Raw genomic sequence first — 24,328 nt, 5'->3', positions numbered from 1 at the left:
AAGGCACAAGGAGATTAAATGTATTCTAGTCTGATGTCACAGAGGTGGCAATTCTCCAAGTTCAGTATCAGTAAAAGGATGCCAGTTCTATGGCAAAGAATCACCCTGGCATACAGAAGTTACTTTGCCTATACGGTATTTAATTTTATTATTGCTGAAATGGAACAGGACCCTTACTACCACACTCTACATGGCTATTGTGAGGCCAAAGGTAGATAAGATGTGTAAACTTCCTTTTGTGCTTCCAAATGCTTCTCAAACATAACTGCCTGTACAGTTAGCCTTGCTGAGTCCCAGGATCCCAGAAGCATATCACAGTGCCCCCATCAAAACAGGCTGTGCAGACATATTAATTCTGCAGCCACCGAGAGGCAGACACCATGGACAAAATGGTTATTACTGAGACAGCTAAAGGATCTCACTTGGTGATCATCAGTAGACTGCTGATGCTTAAGGGACTGAATATATGCTCAATACGGTGGCAATGTCTGTGCAATTCCAGGGAGATCTTAAAGACTTCAGACAGAACTGCAGCCTTCTTCTCTCTGGTTGAGCCTCCATTACTCTTTTTCAAGCTATCTGTATAATGGATGACACAGAGATCACAGGCTGTATGGGTTTTCCTGTCAGAGCAGACTAGGTCGTTCTAACTCACGTGTCTGAATCATCTTTTTGGAGTCTGATAATCTTTAGGTCTGCTACAGTGCTGAAGGAAGACAGTCTCTCTAGCATGATGACCTGCCTTAGACAGAAAGCTGAGTCACTCATCTGTGTAGTGTAGCTGAGGTGTTATTTCTATCTGCTTTCTCGGTGTAATGTTCTGCTCTAGACAAAAGGAGAAAGTCAAAATAGTAAAGAAATGCAACTCCAGGTCTACCCACAAGGATAACATCTGCTCTGTCCGTGACAGATAACACACACCAGGGACGAGGAGATATACTTAAGTGGGATTCTAATAAATTATCAAGAGAAAGTGGATAATTGAAGAGAGCAAGTCTACTGAGAAAAGCAGCATCTAGATGGGGGGGGTCAGAATATTGTCACCCAGGAAGGACCCCTTAAGTGAAGAAGATGCCAGAGAGTCAGCCTCCCAGGCCTTTCCCAGCAGTAGACCCAGACAGACTATATACAAGGAGCTAATGTCAGAAACAACTGAGTTTAATACCTGGTACAAACACTGTAATCAATGTTTGTCATAGTTATTATAACTCAAGAAGCTAGAAAATTAGATCAAGCTGTCCAAACAAGATTGACCACATTTAATCTTAATTCTAAATTTAGAGCAATTATCAAGAAAGGTTATTGTAGCTTTATAGACTATATATGTTCTCCTTGTTGAAAAAATGTATTTATTTCCTAAAATTTACAAGAGTGGTAATAAGCTATTTTTTGTAACTTAAAAGGTGAACATACTATTGTAGTAGACTATAAGAGACCAGAGACTAAGCCTCCTTAAGACACTCCTCTTGGGAGTGTTACTCTTTGGCAGTCCCTTAACTCTGACATTGCAAGTGCTTTTGCTCTTCCTACACCCTATGTCTGACCTCATTTCACATTTTGCTGGAGCCAATAGAGTGAACCAAGTGGTTCTGACACTGGTTCCTATAGGCTTCTGTACATGCTCCTTCCCCTGGAAGCCCACCCAACCCTGGACCCCCAACTCCACTTGATCTGGCTTTTGAAAGTGGTGTGTTAGTAGTCTTGTCTGAGAGTGATCTTCCAAAGTCCACCCATAGCTGCCCTGGAAATTGAACTTAAGTGTATGGAGACCACCAACTGAATCTAGAATCAATGCTCATCCGAGTCTGACCAAGAGTATAGACCTAGATGGATACTTATTTGCTTAAAGTGGTAATTGCAGGGTGGGTTTGAATTTCATCAAAAGCTAATGGGCACATATTCAGGTACCAAAAGGAAATGGCATTAATCTCCATATGGCAGGGATAACTGGGACATTGTCTATCTCTATGCATTGTCTCAGAAATCAATATCATGAGATGAGAGCAGTGGGCCAAAATTGTCCCTGAGATTACAGGTACACTGAGTATCCTTCTGTTTTGATTTAGATATGCCTCCTACTAGAGTAGAAACAGAAATTCTGAGAATTCTCAATGGAGAGGTCACAGATTTCCACACTCAAAATCTTGGATATTCATAGAATCACACTTCAAAATGCTGTCATAATTTGACATGAAGAGTGACTCTGGAAAAAATTAATTAAAGATAAAGCTTGGTTCATTGATTTGAAAAATTGGGAATATATATATATATTTCCTGTTATTCAGTCCTTCTCCTTCAGAGGCATTTGAGGAATAAACAGAAGAACCGGGTTATAGAGAAGCATAATCAAGTTTTATGCCTTTAGTGAAGGCTATTTCTATTTTTATCTGAAGAGAGGGTACTGGCATGTGAAGGCTGCTACACAGAGTATGAAAGACTATATGGTCTTAAAAGGTAAACAGAAAAAAACCCACCCAAACAAATCTCTCTCTGAATCTTTAAAGTCCAAGATTAAGATGCTGGCAAAATAAGCTTCTTCAAAGGACCAAGAGAGATGCTGGGTCTTGTGTCCTTTACTGGCTTCACATAGATACCTTCCTGTTTCTTCCCTCTTCACATCTGTGCCTAAATATCCCATCTTCTAAAGACCTTAGTCAGATTGGACTAGAGCCCACCCAGATAACATTGTCTAAAACTTTACCCATTCACTCAGCATGCTATGACTATATGCTTAGGTTGCATGTGCTTTCCAGACTTGCTCTCTCAGGTCAAACTGTAATGTGGCAAGACATCTGGTCTACCTCTAACGACAACCTAAATAATCTGATTGTGACTTAGTGGTGTGGTGGTTTGAAAAAGAATGGTCCCCGTGGGCACATATATTTGAATGCTTAGTTTCTAGTTGGTGGAACTATTTGGGAAGGATTAGGAGGTATAGTCTTATGAGAGGAGGTATGCCACTGGTGGGGGGGATGTACAATGAGATTTCAAAAGTCTACCCATTCCCAGTTAGCGCTCTCTCTCTCCCTGCCACCTACCTGTCTTTAATAAAGAATGTAAGCTCTCAGCTATTGCTCTAGAACCATGACTACCTGACTGCTGCCACGATTCCTGTCATGATGGTAATGGACTCATGCCCTGAAACTGTTAGCACTGAATAAACTCATTCTTATATAAGTCACATTGGCCATAATGCTTATCACAGTCATTGAAAAGTAGCTGAGACAATTGAACATATATTTATGGCATCTTATTATGTCGTACATGATTGAATAAAACATATTTCCTTGCCTTCTATGCATTTCTGAACTTTAAAAAAAACTAAGGTATCAAATACAAGAGAGAAAAAGTAAAGAAAGTGACATTATGGTCGATTAAGGCTATCTGAAAATTCTTTGGTTCTCTTAAACATGTGTGTTTAATTCTGGTGTTCTGGGATTTAAGTAGGTTAGCTTCTAAGAACAAGACTTCCTCCCAGAGAAAAGCAGAAGGTCTGGTGTGCTATTTTTTGAGCATATGAGTGAATGTCAGGGAAACCTTCTCTGGGACACTGGCTGAAGGAGCACAGCCTCCATGGCATTGGGGAAATAGCATAGGAGGTCCACTGGGAAGAAAGTCAAGTTCCTGACCTGCATCCCTCTGAGGGACTGCAATCAAACTGCTGTATGGGTTTGTCAGCTGAGAGAAAACGTCAACTTGGAAATTTGCAAAACAGGTAACAAAGATGGTCTGTTGTACAGAGCTTATCCGCATTGGAAATAATGGCAAGATTGACTACTGTTGTTCCAAGGCACAACAAAGTCTTGGTGAAGTGGTCCAGTAGCCAGTATAGCAAACAATAAAAGTCATCTTGTCTCTGAATACATAACCACAGCTGTGCACACAAACCAATGAGTGAAAGATGATAGATAGATAGATAGATAGATAGATAGATAGATAGATAGACAGACAGATAGATAACAGATGGATAAACAGATAGGTAAGTAGTTGATGATGGATGAATAGATAGATGAACAGTAAGTAGTTAATGATGGATAGAAGAAAGGTAAATAGTAGACGATGAATGAACAGATAGATGAGCTATAAATATTAAGCTATAAAAGTGGATATGTTTATAAATATGTATATACAGGTGATAAATATATGAGTATATACATAAATTATAGTTATTAATAGATGACTATGGTTAATATCCAATAGATAGAGGGACAAAACAATAATAGGTATGTAAGTGTATAAATTAGTATGTAAGGTAAAAGATGTAAGTAAATATATAAATGATGGATATTAGTAAATTATAGATTGACAGGTATACAGACAAGTGCTAGACTGATTATCAGAATATATCATCAAATAGACAGTTGGAAAGAACATGTAGAGTGTGTGCTTGCTGCTCACTTGGGGTAAATAAATGTTTGTGATATACGGAAATGCTCAGCATACAGACATGAGTAGCAGATAAATGCTTTTGAAGAAACTTCATTTATTCCCAGATACATGTAGTTCAACAAAGTGCTAAGAGTTTTATGCATCAATTTAACTTATTCTGTCTTTGTGTAAAATAGAGTTCTTTATTTCTCTAACTATGTTTTTTTCCTTTTTTTAAAGCTGGCATACACTTCTGGTTCATATTCTCCTAATCCTTTAAGTTTCTCTTTAAAACGAAGGACTGGTGGATTTCATTCTCTTGTAAGCTGACTGTCTTTATCTTTTAATATAGCAATTCATTTATTTGCATTTCATGTTTAGATTAATATATTTCATTGCATTTTCCTCTGTCCTGCTAAGTAAGAACTGCCTATCTTTAGTTCAAAGTTCTCAAATATATTAAAAAAGAACATGCCAACTTTTTAATATTTTATAATATAAACTACAACAGGAAAATGACATACAATCTGATATGAATTTTATATTACTCTGAACTGTCAGGAGAAATTTTATGGTTTATAGAGTAAGCTTGTACATTCCTTCTCCCTTCATTCTTAGTCCTATTCTCTTAATTTCATTTACAGCTTGTGCCATTGAGACACAAATGCTATTGACTAGCTAGATTACAGTGCCAGTAACTAGGGAGGTTGAAGAACTAAGTTGTTTTCAAAGAAGTACCCCAAATCATATTTTTTTTATTCTTTTCATTCTGCTATGTATATCCAGCAAGAGTCGAAGAGGCAAGTCTCCAGGTCTACTATTCCAGTCCATGTTAATGACGTCTACCTTGTGATACCCATGGTCATCAAACATTCTTTGAACTGTCACATGAAACTGGACCAGTACAGGGGGTGTGGCTCCATCTGGTGGCCCATCTTGAAAAAAGCAAAGTGGCTCAGTTCCCTGAACCACCCTGCCCCCCAACTTCACAAGTGTAATTGTCAAGCACCAGGCCTAGGATTTTCTTCCTGGTTCCTCCATGCAAACCACTTGGTGGTCCATCTCTTACCTGTGGGGAGGTGTTTATGCAGTTACAGCCCTTCCTGTGACTCCATAAACCACTCCAACATGGGAATGTTGAGGTCAGTACATCATCATCTTGGGCACGATCTCTTTTCCCAGCATAAGATAGGTTGGTAATAATAGGCAAATGCTGTTCTCACAGTTGCTCATCCCTTGGTTTTCTTCTTAGCTGACTCAAGAGCATGGACAGAAGAGAAGTGTGTTCTGCTGGGGGCTCTTTAGAGCTATAAGGAGTGCCATGTGAAGTAACACTAATCCTCTTACTTGATTAACGTTTCATGAGGAAATGACCTCAGTAGCCTACAGTGGCGATGAGTATAACGTAGTCTGTGCTCATACCTGTTGGCTTCCTAAAGGTTTCCTCCACTGGCTCAGAAGTATGTCATCAAACTATCCTATTCCCCCTGAAATGGAAGATTGCATCTAAATGACCCCTGAGACTAAGGCAATCCATTTAGTCAGCAAAGACACTGAAGAACTTTGCGAGGGGGGGGCGGGGGTGGTTAGATATGATCACGTAATTATATGATATTGTATTATGAAGTCATCCCAGCTGCTACTCTGGATCAGAATGCAAAGAGCATTAGAAAAGTAAGACGTGCATGCCTATGACTCTAGTATTTTCAGATTATGCTATGGAGAACGTCTTCCCTCCAATGAGTGTGGAGCTACTGGTGATGGCATCTCATCAGCCACATAAGGAATGAAACACTGACTGGTGCTCACTGCAAGGGCTTCTTTGAGAGAGGCGATGGCAAGTGTATAGGGTTCTGCCGTGCATGGTAAAAACCGCTCTTCCTCTAGAAGGTACAGGTGACGCCTGCAACAGTTTAGGGAGTGAACACGGATTTCTTTCTCCGTAGACGGAGGTGATGGGCTAGGGAAGGTAAGAAATGGCTGCATTACCCTGAGCCCCATAGGAAAATGGCTTCCAATAAGGAACACAATGAGGCTACAGGAGCACCACTGAGCCTGGATGAACGGATCTAGTGAAGAGACGGAAGGGATTTTGCTCTTAATTTCCAAACGAAACAAGACAACCTGTACCACAGTGTCACAGCACAAGAAAGCACCATCAATCCAAGAGTACGTGGGATACAGAAACTTAAGAAGTTCCAGAAGCATGAGTGGGACTGATGCTGATGCCTGGGATGAGACACAAAGGCAAGGAGACGAGGACTCAGACACTGAGACAAAAAAATTAAGATTGAGAGCTTGGCCAGATAGCCTTTACCTGGAGGCAGAGCTATTACAAGGTTTTGACTGAGTGTGGTAAGTTGGGGGCGGGGCGGGGCCATGGAGGGCAAGGAAGAAGCCAGTCCCCTTTGCAAACACACCCTCAGTGACTGGCGTACCCTACATAGATCTCCTGAGAACTGAGAAGGAAACCCTTCCGAAAGTTCTCCCTGTACTAATTAAATGCCACTTTGGGGTCCAAATTGTAAGCAGCCAATGGGTAACTGACATCATAAGATTCTTTCTCATTGGGGCCGGAGAGATGGTTCAGTGGTTGAGGCCACTGGATGCTCTTGCCCAGAACGCGGATTTGGTTCTTAGTACTCACATGGCTGCTTACCACTGCCTGTAACTCCAGTTCCAGGGGAACAGATGCTTTCTTGTGGCCTTCGAGAGGACCACATACACATGGTACACATGCATGCAGACAAAACATACCACGTAAAAGAAATAAAGGCTGCTAAAGGTTGATCTTTTATACATAAAAGGGAGGAATCATAGATTTTATGATACCAGGGCTGCCACCCACATAGCCACCCATCCAGCATCCGTGGTCTCTAAATGCACTCAGCCCCCAGACTCCATATTTCACTTCCTAATGCAGTTTACATTTACTGAGTCAGCAGTATTCAAAATGCATCTTCCTCTGCTGCATTCTCCCTGGAGTAACTGTACCTCCAATATATTTTAATAGATGACTCATGATGTCACTTAAGAGTGCAGTAGGGCCTGTATCTGAGGCTTGAGTCTCTCTGAAACTTGCTGCTCTATTTTCGTATGGATATTTGTGGGGCATGGCGCATGGCAGCTTGCTACTTGAAATACCTGACAGTTCATTTGTCACTTCTAAGCAACAAATCCTTTCATCATTTGTTTTTCCAAGGAAGGCAAAACAAATGGGGAGAGCCATCGGCACACAGACAGAATGCTAACCTGGTCTGTTTTGTACTCGAACATACGGGGGTCTGGAGCAATGGTTTAGTCAGTAGTGCTTGCCACGTAAGCCCAAGGATATGAGTGAGAAGGTTACCAAGACCCACACAAAAGCTCAGCATGGTGATGGCATCTGTAGCCCTGGCACTGGACAGGTGGCAGGGATGGGTGGATCTTCATAGACCCTAGCTAGCCAATCAGTGAACTCCAGGTTCAATGAGAGACCGTGTGTCCTAAAAATTAAGGTAGAAAGAAATTGAAGAATTTCTGACGTCTGACATCCACATTTGCACACATACACCCACACCCACACCCACACACACACACACACACAGAGAGAGAGAGAGAGAGAGAGAGAGAAGAGAAGAGAACCTATCTCCAATAAGATACAATGTTACCTGAAAGCAGAGACCAAAAGACTGATTCCCTGTCTAGTCATTTGTGTCACTGAATTCTCACTTTTCTGTGATGTAAAAAGAAGGAAGTGACCATCATGACTGATAACTTCAGGGCAGACGGTGAGCATATTCCGAATCTGAGTGCAGAGATTCCAGAAAGTTAAGTAACATGCTGTATCATCTTCTTTCACCATCACTACAAAACAGCTGACAAAAATCAACTTAAAGATAAATAAATAAATAAAAAAAGGACTGCTTGGAGCTTGCAGTTCAGAGTTGGAGGGAAGATAGTCTATCACAACAGAGAAGGAATGGCGGTAGGGCTCCTATTGCATGGGCATTCAGCAAGCAAGCAGGAGACAGGAAGGAGGGCTGGATGTAAGCCGCAAGCCCCACCTCCCATTGGCTCACTTCCTCTACCCCTGAACACTCTGTTCCCCACAGTACCACCAGTTGGGGAGCCAACCATTCAAGCATGAGCTGATGGACGGGGACATCCTGCATTCACACCAGGGCACATGCTCTGCAGCTCCTGGCTCACAGCATGTGGGCAGAGCATCCAAAGGCATCCCGGGAAAGATCCCCCTCTTACCATTGCGCTGATCTGTCAACTCAGGTCACTCTCTACTTTCCTGTGCATTTCTGAAGATGTGTCACCAAAGAAAGCAAACAGCAGCGGCGGCATTTCCAAGAAGGCACGGTGAATGTGAGTTTGGAGTCTCTCTCCCATTGGTGTGTGGTGTCGGAGTTGGCTTTTCAATGCAGGGTGCAGCTGTTTGGGAAAGATAGAGAAACTTAGTGCCTAATAATGACTCCACACCGGAGTGGGAACTTGTGATTGATGAGGGCTTGTTATCGATACCCTAGATGCCCTTGCTTGGTTTGCAAAGCCTGAACCAAATCAGGAATGGCCCCATTTTCTTTCAAGGGTCTGGAATAAAAGGTACAACATCAGAGAGAAGTAGAGAGAAGAAATAATGATAATTAACTGGGCATGGTTCCCTGGGGGAAAGTACACTTGGTTTTAGCAAAAGAGACACTTTACCTGTGTCTCTCTCCAAGCAATAGAGAATGATAATGCATGCTTTTAAGGAACTTCATGGCGCCTGGGAGCAAAAAATGTTTTTAGAAGAGGCTTTGCTTTATAAAGAAAAGTATAATTCAATGTCAACTGATGTGCTGGCTGGTTTTTTTTTTCTTTGTCAACTTGACTCAGCCAAGATCACTTGGAAAGAGAGAACTTCTGTTGAGATAAAGAGTCTATAAGGTTGGTCTATAGACAAGTCTGTGGGGGCGATTTTTAAAATTAATGATTGATATTGATGGGCTCATCCCATACACACAGTACCACCCACGGGCAAGGTGGTCCTGGGTCATCTAGAAAATGAGCCTGAGCAAGCCACAGGGAGCAAGCCCGTAAGCGGTGACCCCTCCCCCCATGGTCCCTGCATCTAGGTTCCGGCTTCTTTTCCGACCAGGCTTCCCTATAAGATGGACTATGCTCAGGATGTATAAGCCACATAAATGCTTTCTTCCAAAGTTGCCTTTGGTTATGGTGTTTGCCACAGCACTAGAAAGTAATCAGATCCAGTCTGCTTCTGGGGTAGAAAAGAGGAAAGCAGACGAGAGGTGATGGGAATCAGGGGCATGTTCCCGATTCAGGCCGTCTTAGTGTGATGTTACAATTAGCTATGGAAATGTTTTTAACCTTCTTTGTTCTCCCTGGTGTGTGTGTGTGTGTGTGCGCGTGTGTGTGCGTATAGCCCCGCTCACCTAGATATGCATATGTGAAAGTCAGAGGTTGGCAATGATTGTCTTTGCTCACTCTCTACCTTATTACTAAGACAGGCTCTGAGTCATCTTCCCAGCCTTACCCCCAGTTTGTAACACTGACTATAAATCCACCTTAAGGATGTGACCATTATGATTCCCATTTCCACACTGAGCTCTTCCTGTTTTTCATTTAGTAAGTCTACGGCTGAAGGGAGCTATACCTAGACTTTACCCTCAGCCAGAATTTACCAAGTACATGGCAGACTGGAAATGGAGATGCTATCTCAGCCTCTGTGTGGAAGAATGATGTGGGTCTCGTAAAGCTGTCACAGCTTAGATTTGGGCTTCAACTGTGTTCACACTGGAGGAAACCCCTAATGGTGTTGTCTTTAATGACCTGTACCCTTCCCTGGTACCTGAGAAGTGTTATTAGCATTGCTGTGAGAACTGGTGATATATTCAACACTGATTTTAGTAAATTATGTATTTATAAGTCATTGTACCCCTGCTGTGTCTTCATCTAGGAACTGAAATGAAATAGGTAAGAGGGGAGACGCATTGTCCTTCCGTTTGATCGGCTTACATTCTTGTGATAAAGATGAACAATTAAACGTCAAATCACATAAAACATGTAGTCACTGCATGGTGCCAAGTGGTCAAAAATAAAAAAAGGAAACAGCAGAAAGGACATATTGACTAGAAGGAAGCAGGTATGAGGATAAAAAAGGAAACAATGAAGTAAGCCAGGCCAAGATCTCAGAAGAGGGGCGGGCAAAGCTCACGAAGGTCTGTCACCAGCAATGCAAAATGCTCTGATGAGATGCAAGGAAATGCAGAGACGCTGACAGAAAAGATGCAGAAGAGGTCCATTTACTTCTTATCCCAGCACAATGGGGCTTATGTACTTTTTTTTTTCTTAATAGAAGCCAATGGACCTTTTGAGAAAAAAAGTGATTCCCTCTGCCTACCACGTGCTTCAGATTGCAAGACGGCTGAACAGACCACTATGTGGGGAAGTCTTATGTCAATAAAGCACTGTCTGGCCTATAGAGAATCTAGATGGGAGGGACTGGGAGTCCAGGAGAACTCTGGGAAGGAAAAACACAAGAGAGTCGACATGTGACGCCATGGGGTAGGAAGCCCGGAACTATTCTCCGGTAAGAGACATACTTAGATTAACAATTATGGGGTAATTACTTAAGTCAGAGCTAGCCAGTAAGAAACAAGAAAGGCCAACAGCTTCATAATTAATATAGCCTCCTGTGTGTTTATTTGGGACTGATGCGGCACTAGAACCAGGCTGGGCGGGAAGGCCTTCTCTCAAAGAAAAAAGCTTCTCTTAACACCACTACAACAATCCAGAGACAGACTGGGCAGTGGCTGTGAAGAAGGTGAGGCGTGATCTGGTTTGCGATCTCTTGGAAGGTGGGACAAATGAAACTTGACAGATGGGAGCAAAACAGCCGGAGTGAGGAATAAACAGGTGTGTGTGGCTGTTTGAGCTACCAACTGGCAGCAGTTGGCCTGTAAACTGAAGCTGGAAGACTGTGGGAGATGTAAGTTTAGGGTGGAGGGCAGTGAGGTTGTGAAGCTTCCTGTGTAGCATGAAGATGAGCTGGGGGGTAGGGGGGCAGCAAGCTGGGCAAATATGAGGACTGGGAAAGAGTTGTGAACCGGAGATAAGTAGACATTATCATGTGAATGTAACTTCAAGTATGGCATTAGAGATCATTAAAAGGGGATTCATGGGTGGACTACCAATAGCATCTAAGCACTGGGTGCATGAGGGTCTCATCTTCCACAGAATCAGAATTTTAAAAAAACATTTCATTATGGATAAAGAAGGAGCAATCATTACAACTACTTGAAAAATAGATCATCTTTGTCTTCTGGATATCAATCAAAACACAAAGAACACTTTCAGGATAAGAGATGGCAAACAGTCAGACAGATATGGTAGAGGCTCAAAAGTGACCACGGGATTTTATGGCATGGTTTGAGACAATATTGAACCTCTCTTCTTTAATGCAGCAACTATATAACTTCATGCAAGCCACTGCCTTCCCCAAGCATATGTTTGCTTCCGGAACCTTGCTGAGATATCTGTGGTTCTCATGGCCCCAAATTCCAGCGAATTGTCAATCAATTACGACACCTAAAACTTAAAAATCCTCAGACGTGGTGGACTTGAAATAAGAAGTGTTCAACATGTTTTGGGAGGTGTATGCAGCAGGAAGGAGGGAGACCACAGACACAAAGGGGGAATTGTTTAAATCTTTTTTTCAATCATGTTTTAGAGATGAGCTATCTATACAACACCACAGATAGTGGCTAGAGCCATGAGACTTGGTAAGCTTCTTAAGGAAGAAAATGATTAAAAGAAGTCTCAATATATAAGACACCAAAACACAGAATTTGAAAGTTACTATTTTCATTTTTTTCAAAACAGTTGTTGGATTTAGACATTGTCTTAGGTTCTTCTCCTTTTGCTATGATATATACGTCAACAGAAATAAAATTTCTATTTATTTTGGCTCACAGTGTAATGATACAGTCTACCATGACTGAGAAGTCAAGGAAGTGAGGCCCTGTGGCATCTAGTCTACACCTAGAGTTGGGAGGAAGAGAGTGATGAACCCATGTGTGCTCAGCTTGGCTTTTTTTTTCTTTATACAGCTGCACTCCAGCCCTAGGAAAGGAGCCACCCACAGTGGACAGACAGTCCCACCTCAATTAGCCTCATCAACATAATCTCCTAGAAGGCCTATGGGCCCATCTCCAACTCATCCTGAATCTCAGCAAATCGGCAATGGGATTAACATCACAGTTGCCCACAGACAAGGGACAGAAATCTGCAGCAAGTCACCATGGACCAGTTCTTCCAGGAAAAGTTTTAAGAATTATAAACTTGTCTAAAATCATAAACACAGAAAATTGGACAATCATTAGAAAAGGCAGTAGTGTTACCAAATGAAAATAGTGTCCTAAAATTTTATTAAATGTGAGATGCAAAAAAAAAAAATCAAACAGCTGAAAGAGATGTTGAATGTCACATCTGCTGCACGTGCGGAGGGTGTCGGGGATTGACAACACAGAGACTCGCTCAACGATATAAAGAAAACTTTAAACAGGCTCCAAAAAGGTTCAAGAAAACTTCCTAAGAAAGGCTCCCACCAGAGAAGCTTCTGCTCTCTCCTTTACCCTGGCTGGTTCTGCTCTGACACCAGAGGTGGATGTGTGTGGATTTGAAGGTGCGGTAAGTCTTTTGACAAGGTCGAGGTCAGGGCGGTTTCCATGGGAAGGCCTTTTCCAGGAACCTATTGTATCGTTTTTAGTAAACATGTTTTTACTAAACATTGTCTTACAGCTGCCTACTCCCAGGCAGAAGGGGAAGTGGGTCTCTGCTCAAGGTCTGGTGTTCCCACAGTTGAAAATATTAAAAGAAGAGAAAACACTAAAAATATTGAATACTTAAAATAGGTGGTTGTGGAGGGACCTGGAAAAAATAAAATGACATATCTAAAGAATCAATGGAGAGAGAACAGTGACAGAAGATGACGACCTGAAAGAAAAACTATTGGTTATAAAATTCAAAGAGAAAAAAACATGCAAAATAAAAATTAGAAGACATTAAAGAAAGAATGAGTTCTGTTTACTAAGAATATCACAGAAAATTCACAGACTGAGGCCTCCTGTAGCCTGACAACCTGAATTCAATTTCCTGGACCCACATGGTAGAAGGAGAGACCTGAACTCTCCAGGTTGTCTTCTGACATGCACTAACACATCACAGCACATATGTATGCATGTACGTACACTAAATAAACACACACACTGAACAGAAAAATAAATTTAATAAAATCTTTTCATTCACAGATTTAAAAAATAGTTACAGCACACACAGGAAATATTTCATGTTAGCCTGTCAGTGGTGGCCCACACCTTTAATCCCAGTACTCGGGAGGCAGAGGCAGGTAGTTCTCTGTGAGTTCGAGGCCAGCCAACCTGGTCTACAGTGTGAGATCCCAGGACAGGCTCCAAAGCTACAGAGAAACCCTGTGTCGAAAAACCAAAAAGAAAAAAAATGAGTCAAGTAATTTAAATCATCTACTGGCTAAATCTCTACAACCGCATCAATAGTTGGTGTGTACATTTAACACCTACAAATTACCAAGGTCAGACTAAAGAAGCTGGTCTGTCCGTAGTAGACAAAGATTAGCTCCAGCAAAAGACTGCCAAGTCTCAGGTGCAGAAGAATTTAGACTTTTACCAGCATTTCAAAGCCCTAAATAAAAGACATAAATGCACCATAGTATTCAAAAGCATGTTCTATGGCCATCCCTGAGCATGCCCAATCTTGTCTGATCTTGAAAGCAGCACCTGTGCCTGTTCCTACCCACAAAGTCACCGAATCCCTGGGGAATTCCAGCAGGAATGCTCGGTGACTTAATGTCTGGGGCTAAAGCTTTCAGGAAAGAGAGAAGGATCACAAGAGTCAAGAGCATGGAAGAAAAAAAAATATAGTGATTGTCTGTGAATGTCCGGAACATACAATACCGGGGTATTTATGAATCAAACTGAAACAAAAGATCAAGCCCTCAAGAGAGACAAAGACACAGACAGCTGACCTAGGGAGGTGAGTTCGCTTCTGAAGTTGAAGGCACATACACACTGCCCCAAATCGGAGAAGGGACAGTTGGCATTGTACAGAGAGGAAAGAAAAATCTCCTTCCCATTCACAGTGAATACGAAAGACAATCACAGGTAGACTAAATACAAACTTCAAGGAAAAATTCAGAAATAGGAAAAAAAAAGGGTGAAATGGTAGATGATTAAAAAAACCATTATATTATTTCTTTTTTTTTCTTTTTCTTTTTAAAGAGAATGCCCAACATGGGGCTCAAACCCACGACCCTGAGATTAAGAGTCTCATGCTCTACCGACTGAGCTAGTCGGGCTAAATTATTTCTTAAGTGGACTGCATGAAGCACAGAACATAAGGAAAAGATTGGTGAACTGGATAATGGTAAATTAAAATTTTTCAGTCAATCAAAAGTTACTATGAGGCTACAAAATAACTATAATTAATAAGTGATGCCCACAGGGACTCTCATCCAGGGTGTACATACATGTTTCTGGATATAAAGCAATTTAGACATGCATGTAAATACATACATTTATTTATACACATAATCAGGCATACCCACAGACAATAGGCATGTCTGTGAATATTGTGATCAGTTGGGGTTGGTTTTGCTTACCGTTTACAACCTGTCCCCCAGGGAAGTTTAAGGCAAGGCCCTAGAGGAAGATGTTTTATTCTTCTGCTGCACCGGCTTATTGTTTTCATCATTCACTTATCTGCCATGGGCTCATGGGTATTGATTTCATACACTGGCTTGTCCTCATTCACTCCCTTGCTTTACTTGCTCAGATGGCTCCAGATTAACCCACCGGCAGCTCGTTCATTGGGCTCCTGCACTGTCTGGAAACATGACCCTCAAAGAAGGTTTCCTGGATGCAAACTGTCATAAAGAACTGGCTATACGAGCCCGGAGTGCTCAGACCCGAGGGTTAATGCCACGACTTACTCACCACGGCACAGCATGGAAGAGGAACTAAATCACTACTAAGCGGAGACTTCTGGAATCCACCGATTTCAGGGACATTTAGCCCACAGCAGAGATCTGCTATGATACGGGAGAGTATCATCTTGCATTCTCCTGGGACCGTAAGGTTTCCGATACCCGTGTGAGTCTATCTACCATAGACCTGTTTGAGCGACAGCAGGCTGAACTCCAGCCACTTGAAAAGTCACAGCAGGACGAGTCTGACACCCCCTTTGATTCAGACCTTAAGTTAACTACTCATCCTTCTAGGACATAACTCTCCCTTAGGGGACAGCGAGCGGATCTCCTCGTCAGTGCGCATGTGGCTGTGACACACTGGTTGGGCCTCTACCTCTCTTCCCAGAACTTCTAGAACAGTTACGACTGGCAGATAGTCAGACCAACAGACCGCACCGAACACTAGCAGATCCACACAGCAAAGCTTCTCACTACCAGAGTGGGTCGCGGTACAAGGAACCAAGCCTTTGTACAGAGTAGCCTTCAGTGAGTTCTCACCTTTAATGTTTATACGTGGAGAAGGAAAAGCAAACACTTTCAGACTTTTAGAAATGCAATGAATTGGAACTAACTGGTTTGATCAAGGTCATGTGCTTGATTAATAATTAAAAAAATACCCAGCATATATGTGTTTTTACTATGTCCTGCTCCAAGCAAACAGAAACACAGTCAAGGTTCAGTAAAAGACTGTGAGTACTCAGGGCTTCTCAGTGTTACACTCATCCTCCTTTCTGGTAAAAATAATTTAATGGAGTTCTATCTGCTCACTCCCATTAGATGCGTTGTGTGGTTTCTTTGAAAAATCAATAACCATTTAAATATGGTAAAATAATCTTCAGATTGACACTTCCATAGTTAGCATGAAAGACTAAAAGTCTTGAGCAATGAAAATCATTTAATATTCATAGACACAGTAAAATGGTCTACAGAACAATAATTAATAGTATCATGACAATCTGTCATGTTTTATTAGGTAAAATTATTTGACTTTGCTTTTAATACCCAGATTTATATACACTGATGGATGGAATATTCATAATGCTATTTTACTGTTAAACTCCCCAAGTTTCACTTCATATTTTAAACTAAACAATTAATTTTGCCCGCGTGCACCCTATCTGAATAGACTGACATGAATTTGTCACTTATTCTAATTATGCATGCAAAATAAGTTGCAGACAGCAACACAGTCAAGCTGTGTGTGGGGTGTTTAATATTCATAGGTTCAAGCCACGATTAGGCTGCACTTTCCACAAGATTCCTGCTCCTTGGAGCACATCAATTCTGGTCAACTTTGGAGTCTGGATACCTGTTCCATGCTCTCCTGGTGCTCCGCTCTCTGAGTCTGCTACCCACATAGCTCCATGTTATGGCAGTGCTTTTCTGTAAGAAATCTAGCTTCACTTCGTACTAAAGCTACAGTCTGAACGAGCATCTGCAGCCCAAACCAGAGAGAGCACTGTAGATGTCCTATGGTAGGTAGGGGTGGGGATGGGGGGCAAGATGTTTGAGAGCGTACCAGGGAGCCAGGACAAACCCAACTTCCTGCTGAAGAAAGAACTCCAAGTATGTGTCCCACAGATAAACCTGCAGCTTCCGGTGTAAGTCTATACATCTCCAATGTGACTCCTCCCTGGACCTCTGCGAACCTCGGCTCCATTGATGGGTATTTTGGCATAGCAGGATTTATTCTCATTATCTCTTATGAAGCCTGACTATGCTTCTATTTGATGGAGACAACTGATAAGGGCCTTCAGAGCCACACAGACCAACGGGGACATATTCTTCTCTACTCTTAGCCAGAGGCTCATAGGATATCCTGGATGAGTGAGACTAGAGGTCCAAAAACACAGCAAGAGACAGATTGAATCATTCACTATAAAACGGTCACATCGAGAATAGAAAATAACGAACTTCAAACGCAGAGGATAATGAAATCTTGGGAATATAAAACCGCATGGGAGGAAATAGGAAAGGAGAGGAAGAGGAGGAGCCTGCGCTGACCCTGAACTTGGAACCAGATTTTAATAACTGAATGTGGCAGCTATACCTGGAGAGACACTAGGAAGACTGGAGACGAGGGGAATGAATGGTGACAGTGGGGGCAAGACTCACAGTTCTGGCTCCTGCAGTCACTGAGGAACATCAAATGGAGTGCATAGGTCTGAAGATAAGAGACGGAGAGGAAAGCGCCCCGGGAGGCGGTGTAACAGCTAGCACCGTCTGTTCACCCTTGACTGTCTATGTGTAAAGTACACATTCATTGTTCCTTGCCGGGGTAGAGAGGGAAAGGAGAATACAATGGGACAAGGAAGGGAGAATACTCTGACACAGGGGAGGTGCCGGGAGTGATAGAGAACCCTTCCCTCTTGCCCTACAAAGAAGAAGAGAACACACCTACAACTGAGTGGGACTCCAGGGTGCAGACACGCCTGTCTCAGTGGTCAAGGCTATTCTGCCCAAAAAGCAAACCCTTCTTCCGTTTCTCTGTTTCGCGGTGAGTAGGCGAGGCAACTGCAGGAAATAAGCACCTGATATTTTTCCCATCGCATTTCTCCCCTGTAGGATGGAGAGGGCTTCTCTCCTATGCTAGCTATGAGTTTGAACAACGCTCTCCGGCTTAGTGCATTCAGGCTCACGCTAAATCAGCAGCGAGAGGCGCCCAGTAGCCAAGACAGACCATTTCTTTCTGCCTCCATCCCCCCAGGAAAGGAAAGGCTGCCTGGATCAGCACAGAGCCTTGAAGCTCAGTGACGTACAAGGAAATTCTCTCCAGACACTTGTCTGACAGAGCCATCTTCCTGGTAGCCTGGAGTTGACAAGGAAGTATCTGGAAAGTCAGAATTAAACGCCTCCCACCGAGGAAGCATGGTCTCAATGGTCAGGAAGACTCAGGGGGCAGACAGGCCAAGCTGGGGGCATCTTGGTGGGAAGCAGAGCCCCCCAACTTAATGAACAAGAGGAGGCAGGGGTGTGCCTCGGTTGAGAACAGCGCAAGTCCATGAGTATTTCTTATTTCCAAGTGTGATTATACAGACTATCAACTCTCAAATGGCAATCAAGGTAATGGTGGTTGGAGAGCCAGAGGAGCAGGGCAGGAACAGGGCGGGGCAAAGACAGAACAAGTTCTCCAAACATCAACAAGAAGTTCGGCTAGCAGGTGGCTAAAGCGACCGTTTTATGTGCCATCCAAGCAGATTTTTCTTAATTCCAGATCCCAACAGAAACACTGGACTAGCAGGATGTGTTTTCTCCATAGAAATGGGATGAACGGTAATACTGGAAAAGATAATCTGGGACCAATTCCTAATAAAAAGCCACTTCGTTCCCTACAGTGGGGCTGGGCCTTATGTTGCATGACTCAAACAAGGATGCCAGAAATCTTGTGTCCACACTTGGTTCATATGGCATCCTTCCCCACTGCAGTATTTAGTTAGTACCTGTGTTTCCCCCCACCCCACCCCCAGCCCCGGCTGCCACCACCATGGCTTCTTCAGAAAGTCTTTTCTCTCTAGACTTTGAGACTGGCTTAGCTGTGGCTTGGTTCTAGCTCTGGGTACCTGACTAGCACCAGGTCAATGTTGGAGCTACACACAGCCATTTTAAAACCTTTCCTATGTGGATCAAATATCCTCTGGCATAAAGGGGGGGAGCCCCCACCCCCACCCCCATGGGATTTCAAAGCTCCCTTCCTTGGGAGGGTTTTCTTGTGTGGATGGATGAGGGAGAAGAGCTGTTTGTGTCGTCCTGCTGACAGCCCTCTTCTCTGGACTATAAATAATGGAAGTGTTTTCGCAGTTCTGTGGGCTCCAGGCTGCCTACCCAGCGTGCCCTCTTGTTTGCAACTATAAGCACAGATGCATGCTTCCCCTCTCACTCTGAGCATTAGCTTCTTGGCTTATGGAATTAGCCTCTGCCCTCCGTGCATTTCCTGTTTGCTTGCTATTGCTATTTTAAACGCGGAGCCTGTCCGGCACTTTTACAAGGCTCTCAGAGTGTTATATAAACTGCTACTCTGTGACTTCTTTTTTCCTCGTGTCACGTGATGTGACAAACTCAGCCTCATTCGCTGATGGGCAACGTTTTAGACACCCGAGAGATTCCAGTATCCTACCAGAAACGTTTCGAACTAGTGGTGTTAAATTGTAATGAAGGAATGGATTGGCTCAGAGACGTCCTACCTGTACTGCGTGCCCTAAAATTTTCCTGGGTACCTGTTAATGCACCCTTAAGCTATGTGTTGGCCTCTTGTACCCCTCATCCTGCCTCCTCCTAAGGATGTGCTTTTTCAAGCACCAACCACTCAAATCTGCCTTAATCCAGCTACCCCCGAGGCTCTCACAGGCAGCTCTGTCTACAACCACTAATCACCTCAGAGCCAGTAAACTGTGTGAGCCACAACTCACCCCAAACACTCAAGCCTGCCTGATACTTCTCCTCCATTATTTCCCCAGAATAAATAAAAAAAAAAGACTCAGGAGCACCCTTGTCCTCTGTGTCACCATGGTCTCCCCCTGCTTTTGCTTGAGTCCCATTGCGCTGTACGGCCATCGGCCTGTTAGCGGGTCTGCACAGAACTTGCTTCTCGTTCTACAGTTCCTGGAGATACGCGGCTAACAAGAGCCCCAAAGTGCATGCAACTGGCCCTTCTGAGGCACTTCAGTTTTTAGATCCCTAAACTTAAGTGGAAAAAAAAATCTGCTGACATCCTTATTCTCAGGGACGAACTAATTCTGTTTACTTTGCAATTTTCTTCCCCTCTTTCTCCATTTGTTTGATTTTTATGTAAATTCTGCTGGAAGAAATAAGATGTAATTGCTGCATCTCATCAAAGGAAGAGGAACGGCAAGCATCACGGGGGGGGGGGATGAAATCGCTTTACATTCACATTTATTAAAGTGAATATGTGGGTCCTGGTGCCTTTCTACCAAGGTAGATGTGAATACCTCGACTGGCGTCGAGGAGAATTTAACTCTCCAAATCCAGGTACCACAGGAAATGACACCAACCAGCTTCTCAGCTTTGATCCCTTTGGCAGCAATGATGCAGAAATGCTCTGAGATGTCCCGGAATGGCCGTGCATTAATTAAGTCTGCAACGGAGGATCCAGAGCATCCATTGCAGCACACCTGCTGGAATGTGCTATCTGCATCATTTGCTCCGCTTTCTAGGACATTTGGGTTTTCTTTATCTCCCTCTCATGCTTATTTATGAGAACAGGCACGTATACATGCATGCATAATAATCCCCCTAGGTAGGGAGGCCGAGCTCACATAAATGTAAATGTTGACAATTACAAATGACTGCTGCAGAGATTATCTTAAACCTCGTGTTTTTACAAGTGTCTCTCACTATCCTTGCTTTATTTTAACCGATACACGAACACTCCATTGCACATACTAATGGGGAGCATGCGCTCTCCAGTATGAGCATGCGTGTTTACTGTTAGAGTTCAGAGCAGGTAAAACTTAGCCCTTAAGCTCCCGCTGGTGCTTTCAGGGGAAACCCCCAAAGTCCTCCCTGCCGCTGTGCTCTAGTGTGTGGTACAGGGCTGTCACGCGGGGCCTGCCGCTGTGATGGCACACCAGTACCGCTAAGCTCTACCCAGCCACATTAACTGCTGACCAATCTTTCCCCTTCCCCCTCCCCCATACACAGCCAGTCTCCCACATGGGAGGGGACACACAAAAGTCTGCAACTGCAGGCTTCATCAACGCCCCTTCCCAAGCTACCCCACACGCAAATAAATACCCCCCACACATAAATAAAACAAATTATTTTTAAAAGAATATTTTTAAAGGAACATTACAGAAAGTTCAAATTTTTTTGTTAACGTTTCACAAATTTTCAGGCTTTTTTTTTTCCTTTTAATCTGAGACTTCCCAGGGCGTTGGTGGTGCACGCCTTTAATCCCAGCACTCTGGAGGCAGAGGCAGGCAGATCTCTGTGAGTTCCAGGCCAGACTGGTCTACAGAGCGTGTTCCAGAACAGACTCCAAAGCAATACAGGGAAACCCTGTCTCGAAAAACCAAAACAACAACAACAAAAACAAAACAAAAATCAGAAGCTTCCTAATGATTAAATTCTACAAACTTTTAATTAACTGCATTTTAGACAAAGACAGCAAATGCATCTACGAAATCAGTTTCCCGGTGGCTCTTCTTGGATGAACTGTTAGAGCTAAGCTGAGGTTCTGGGAGGATAGTGCAAAAAGTTCTGTGCATTGTGATTCTGCTTTGGACAAGCAGCAGGAAGGCTGATGTGAGAGCCCGTGGGGACATCTGCACTGTGAAGATGGACAAACTGGAAAGCTACTGCTCACTCTTAACATGTTTATACTTCATGTGTATGGAAGCTCTTCTTGCATGTGTGTCACTAGCATCCTCGTGCTCACGAAAGTCAGAAGAGGGCGCTGGGTCCTTTGGGACCAGAGTGACAGGAGGCAGTGAACCACCATGTAGGTGAAGGCAGTCAAGGCCAGTCTCAGCGAGAACAAGTGCTCTCAACTGCTGAGACATATCTCTTCAGCCCCTAAAAGGTAATCTTACTTGTTCATTTTTTTTAAGAAAATGTCTAGATAAGAGCTTTAAAAAATCAATAAGGTAAACAGAAGCTAAAAGTAAGTTTGTCTGTGCCTTGACATTACCAATGGGACAAAATACTAGGCAAACATGATTGTACTATACAAAGCATTTCTTTTTCTAGTTGATAAAAGAAGTCACGTATCACAGAGGGACTAACGACTTTGCTCTGCGTTTTCAACGTTTCTCTTCCATCATCCTCCGTCTGTGTGTGGACCTTTGGCCCAGCACCACATAGAGACACTTGTCACCATCGTGAATATTTTAGGTGAACTGTAGTACCCTGGCCAACCACGCAGGTGAGCTGGGAAAGGGTATCCAACAGCAACCCAAAGAACAAAGGACATCCTTGCCTTTTCTAGACTTCAGAAGGGAGGGATCCCTGAGGCTGATGGTGTGGGGAAGGCAAAAGCTGGACTATAAGGTCCGATCTCTGGTTGCCTGGAGTCTGGGTGGCAGGAAGAAAATTCTGTTCTCTGCTTCAGACAGTTATGTGTCGGGGGTTCCGCAAAACTGGGTTTGCTTTGGGTCAGAAACGGGAGAGGGGCTGCAGAGTGGCGCAGCTAATCCTACCCGAGTGGGCTGACCTGTGATCTAATGTTAAGGAGATTGCTGGCAAACCCATCAGAAGAATTGTGTGAGCTTCAGTGCAGTACATGGAAATAACAGAGAACGTTTCATGCTTTCTTTATAAATAGTCACGCATGTTAACGCTGTGTAATTAACCTGCATCATCCCTTGCATTTTCTGATAGTTTAGTGTTAGCCTGACAACAGTGACCTGTGACCCTGGAGCCTGCAAGTTCTCTAGATGCTACACCTTGGCCTCTCCTCTGCAGCCACGCATTGCTTTCATTGCCATTCTGCAAGAATTCCGGGGCCAGCCCTGGAATGCTTCCCGACCAGGCCGTCCTAGGAAGAAGGACAGCAGTGGGGGAGGCAGAATCAGTCTCTTGTGAGAACCACGCAGCCCCAGCAGCCCCAGACCCAAGGACACTTGGTCTCTGGGGCAGGTTTGCCAGGTTGCCACCCCTGAAGTCACAGCATGTGGAGGGCGCTAAGAGGAGGCTGACAGGATCACTGTGTTTGCTTCTCACTCCTCCTGTTTCCTCGGGACTGCGCCTCTCTCCTGGCCATGGCAGTCCCTGCCTGTGTGCACCCCAGTCAGCTCAGTCCCCTACTTTTCTACGTAAGCAAATCGCTGAACCAGAAGGAGGCTGGTGTCGGTTCTGCCACGCTGATTATGCTGACGTCCTGTGTCTGGAGAGCACAGAGATGTCCACAGAAGCTGGGAGACAAGGTGAAGTGGAGGCTGGGAATGCAGCAAGGGCCTCTGGGTAGCATGGCTGCTCACAGACAGCCCTCTCTCTGTACGCTGCGTCAGAGAGAGCATGGAGTAGCAGTGCGTCCTGAATGCCAGTGAGTATCCACCCAAAACATATGCTACACACACACACACACACAGATACACATATGTACACATATATGTACATATATACATGCAAACTCATACTGATACAACATTCATACATACACCAACATACTCACACGCATTTATGCTAACACATTAACACTCACTCACATACTTGTATACTCGCACATTCATAATCACACTCTCACACTCACACACACACACCCATGCACTCTTCTCTCTCACACACACTCATTTATATTCACACATTTGCACACTCACTCACATCTACTCATCTATATACACACTCACACACTTGTACTCATTCACACATTTGCACACTCACATCTACTCATTCACACATTTGCACACTCACTCACATCTACTCATCTATACACACATACACTCACACACACTTGTACTCATTCACACATTTGCACACTCACATCTACTCATCTATACACACATACACTCACACACACTTGTACTCATTCACACATTTGCACACTCACATCTACTCATCTATACACACATACACTCACACACACTTGTACTCATTCACACATTTGCACACTCACTCACATCTAGTCGTCTATACACACATACACTCACACACACTTGTACTCATTCACACATTTGCACACTCACATCTACTCATCTATACACACATACACTCACACACACTTGTACTCATTCACACATTTGCACACTCACATGTCCACACCCACACACATGCTGCTGATTGTGTTGGTGCCATTTGAGAGAATCTTCAACGAAAACGCATTATTCGTAAGAAACAGTGCTGAAAGTATCTTGCTCAGTGATATTTATTTGGTACAAATCATTAACAAAATAAATATGTGGATGAGGAAAAGGAAGATTTGATGAACTGAATTCTAAAATTTAAAGTAATTGTTTT

The 24,328-nt window shown here is 43.4% G+C and overlaps 1 long non-coding RNA gene and 1 other non-coding gene across 2 annotated transcripts in view; both read right to left on the bottom strand.

The window, feature by feature from the left end:
- LOC110339592 overlaps positions 1 to 24,328 on the bottom strand; it is a 296,369-nt gene that overhangs the window by 112,147 nt on the left and 159,894 nt on the right. The window contains exon 2 of the long non-coding RNA XR_005869461.1: positions 8,611 to 8,790. This is a non-coding gene — a long non-coding RNA (uncharacterized LOC110339592). The remainder of the gene's footprint in view (positions 1 to 8,610; positions 8,791 to 24,328) is intronic.
- Trnak-cuu lies at positions 14,677 to 14,749 on the bottom strand. Its single transcript has one exon. It is a non-coding gene; the product is annotated as a tRNA-Lys (tRNA).

Source organism: Mesocricetus auratus, unplaced genomic scaffold (genome assembly GCF_017639785.1).
Source record: "Mesocricetus auratus isolate SY011 unplaced genomic scaffold, BCM_Maur_2.0 Super-Scaffold_100018, whole genome shotgun sequence".
NCBI classification, from domain to species: domain Eukaryota; kingdom Metazoa; phylum Chordata; class Mammalia; order Rodentia; family Cricetidae; genus Mesocricetus; species Mesocricetus auratus.
This window is presented reverse-complemented; position numbering and strand designations above follow the sequence as displayed.